This window comes from Physeter macrocephalus, chromosome 9, assembly GCF_002837175.3.
Source record: "Physeter macrocephalus isolate SW-GA chromosome 9, ASM283717v5, whole genome shotgun sequence".
Lineage (NCBI taxonomy): Eukaryota > Metazoa > Chordata > Mammalia > Artiodactyla > Physeteridae > Physeter > Physeter macrocephalus.
In genome coordinates, this window is record NC_041222.1 from 18,875,649 (window position 1) to 18,879,498 (window position 3,850).

Consider the following 3,850-nt stretch of genomic DNA (forward strand, 5'->3'; position numbering starts at 1 on the left):
TGGACCTAGAGTCTGTCATACAGAGTGAAGTAAGTCAGAAAGAGAAAAGCAAATATCATATGCTAACACATATATACGGAATCTAAGAAAAAAAAATGGTCATGAAGAACCTAGGGGCAAGACGGGAATAAAGACACAGACCTACTAGAGAATGGACTTGAGGATATGGGGAGGGGGAAGGGTAAGCTGTGACAAAGTGAGAGAGTTGCATGGACATGTATACACTACCAAACGTAAAACAGATAGCTAGTGGGAAGCAGCTGCATAGCACAGGGAGATCAACTCGGTGATTTGTGACCACCTAGAGGGGTGGGATAGGGAGGGTGGGAGGGAGACGGAAGAGGGAAGAGATATGGGAACATATGTATATATATAACTGATTCACTTTATTATAAAGCAGAAACTAACACACCATTGTAAAGCAATTATACTCCAATAAAGATGTTTTAAAAAAAAAAAAGTGAGGGAGAGGGACTTCCCGGGTGGTCCAGTGGTTGAGACTTCACCTTCCAATGCAGGGGGTGCAGGTTCAATCGCTTTTCAGGGAGCTAGGACCCCACATGCCTTGTGGTCAAAAAACGACCCCAAAACAGAAAACAGAAGCAATATTGTAACAAAATCAATAAAGACTTTAAAAATGTTCCACATCAAAAAATAAAATCTTAAAAAAAAAAGTGAGGGAGAAATTAAGACATTCTCAAATAAACATAAGTTGAGAGAGTTCAACACCACTAAATCTTCCCTAAAAGAAATCTCAAGGGAGTTGCTGTGTGAAATGAAAGGACACTAGACAGTAACTTGAAGCAATATAAAGAGATAAAGATTTAATAAAGGTAAATACATGTACAATTATAAAACCTGGTATTATTGTAACAATGGTTGATAACTCCACATTTTGTTTTCCACATGATTTAAGAGACTAATACATTTTTTAAAACAATTATTAGTTTAAAAGCTAGTATTACTGTAACTATGGTTTGTAACTCCACATTTTGTTTTCTTACATAACTTAAGAAGCGAATGCATTTAAAATAATTATTAGTTTATGTTTTCGGGCACACAATGTATAAAGATATAATATTGTGACATCAACAACCAAAAGGGGTGGGAACAGAACTGTTAAAAGATCAGTATTTTTATGTCATTGAAGTTTAGATGGTATAAATTCAAATTAGAGTGTTATAACTTCAGGATGTTAAATGGAATTCTCATGATATCCAGAAAGAAAACAGCTGTAGAATATATACAAAAGGAAATGAGAAAGGAATTTAAATGCTTCACTATAAAAAATCAACTAAACACAAAAGAAGACAGTAATGCAGGAAATGGGGGACAAAAAAGCTATGTGGCATAGAGGAAACAAGTAGAAAGTGACAAGAGTAAGTCCCTTTATATCACTAAATACAAGCATACCTCATTTCATTGCACTTCACAGATATTGTATTTTTTTACAAATTGAAGTGTGGTGGTAACTCTGCATAAACAAGTCTGTCAGCACATTTTTCCAAGAGCATTTGCTCACTTTGTGTCTCTGTGTCACATTTTGGTAATTCTCACAATATTTCAAACTTTTTCATTTTTATGTTATGGCAATCTGTGATCAGTGATCTATGATGTTACTATTGCAAAAATATTACAATTTCCTGAAGGTTCAGATGATGGTTAGCATTTTTTAGCAATAAAGTATTTTTTAATTAAAGTATGTTCATTATTTTTTAGACATAATGCTGTTGCACTTAATAGACTACAGTATAGTGTAAACGTAACTTTTATGTGCACTGGGAAAACAAAAACTTCCTATGACTCACATTATTGTGATATTCACTTTATTGTGGTACTTTGGAACTGAACCCTCAATATCTCTGAAGTATGCCTGTACTTTAAATGTAAATGGATTAAATTTCCCAATCAAAAGACAGAGATTGGTAGAATGGATTTAAAAAATGATCCAACCATATGCTCTCTACAATAGAATCACTTTAGATCCAAAGACACAAACAGATTCAAAGTGAAAGGATGGAAAAATATATGCAATGCAAATAATAATCAAAACAGAGAATGACAAAATAACTTTAAATCAAAAAGGTTACAAGAGACAAAGAAGCGCATTATACATTAATAATTACACATTAATGAAAGGTTCAATATAGCATGAAGATAAAACAATCATTATTGTGTTCATTATACTTACACACCTAATAACAGGCCATCAAAATACATAAAGTAAAAACTGACAAAATTGAAGGGAGAAATAGACAGTTCTACAATAATTGTTGGAGACTTCAATACCCCACTCATAATAATAGATAGAATAACCAAAAAGAAGGTAAGTAAGGAAATAGAAGACTTAAACAGCATAATAGACCAAGTAGATCTAACAGACAATAGAGAATACTCTACCCAAAAATAGCATACACATTCTTCTCAAGTGCACATAGGACATTTTCCAGGATAGACCGTATCTTAAGTCACAAATTAAGTCTCAATAGAGTGAAAAAGACAGATATGCAATGTATCTTTTCCAACTACAACAGGATGAAGTTAAAAATCTGTAACAGAATTAAATTGCAAAAACCATAAATTTGTGGAAATTAAACAACACATTCTTAAACAGGCAATGGATCAAAGACTAAACCACAAGAGAAATTAGAAAATACTTAGAAATAAATGAAAACAAAATACAACATACCAAAACTTATGGGACATAGTGAAAGTCATGCAAAGGGAAAATTTTATAGCTATAAATGCTTACATTCAAAACAAGAAAGATTTCAAATCAACAATCTAACTTTACAACTTAAGAAACTATAAAAAGAACAAACTAAATCCAAAGCTAGCAGAAGGAAGGAAATAATAAAGACTGTAGTATCAATAAATGAACGAGAACAGAAAAACAGTATCAAAAAGCAATGAAAACAAATTGACAAGCCTTTAGCTAGATGAACTAAGAAAAAAAGAGAAGACTCAAACTACCAAAATCAGAAAGGAAAGGGAGGACATTACTAATGATTCTAAAGGGATAAGAAATAATTATGAGAGTACTATAAGCAACTGTATATCAACAAATCAGATAACCTAAATGAAATGGACTAATTCCTAGAAACACAAAAGCTACCAAGACTAAATCACAAAAAAATATAAAATCTGAGAACACCTGTAACTAGAAGAAGTAAAAAAAAAAAGAAAAAAGAAAAAAAAATCCCCCAACAAAGAAAGCCCTAGATCCAATGACTTCATTGGTGAATTCTACCAAACATTAAAAAAGAACTAATACTAATCCTTTTCACACTTTTCCAAAAAACTAAAGAGAAGGGAACACTTCCTAACTCATTCTATGAGGCCAGCATTATCCTGATACCAATGCTAGGCAACACTACAAGAAAAAAACAAAACAAAACAAAACTACAGACCAATATCCCTTATGAACACTGATGCAAAAATCTTCAATAAAATACTCCCAAACCAAATTCAACAGCATATTAAAATGATTATATACCATGATCAAGTGAGATTTATTCTTGGAATGCAAGGTGGTCGAACATATGTAATTGATCAATGTAATACACCATATTAACAGAATGAAGGAAAACAACCCCACATGATCACCTCAACTGATGCAGAAAAAGCATTTGACAAAATTCAACACACTTTCATGATAATTCAATAAACTAGGAATAGGAGGAAACTACCTCAAAATAATAAAAGCCATATATGAAAAACATATAGAGAACATCATACTCAATGGTGAAAGACTGAAAGTTTTTCCACCAAAGATAAGAAACAAGACAAAGATGTTTGCTTTTGACACTTCTTTCAAACATAGTACTAGAAGTCCTAGCCAAAGCAATTA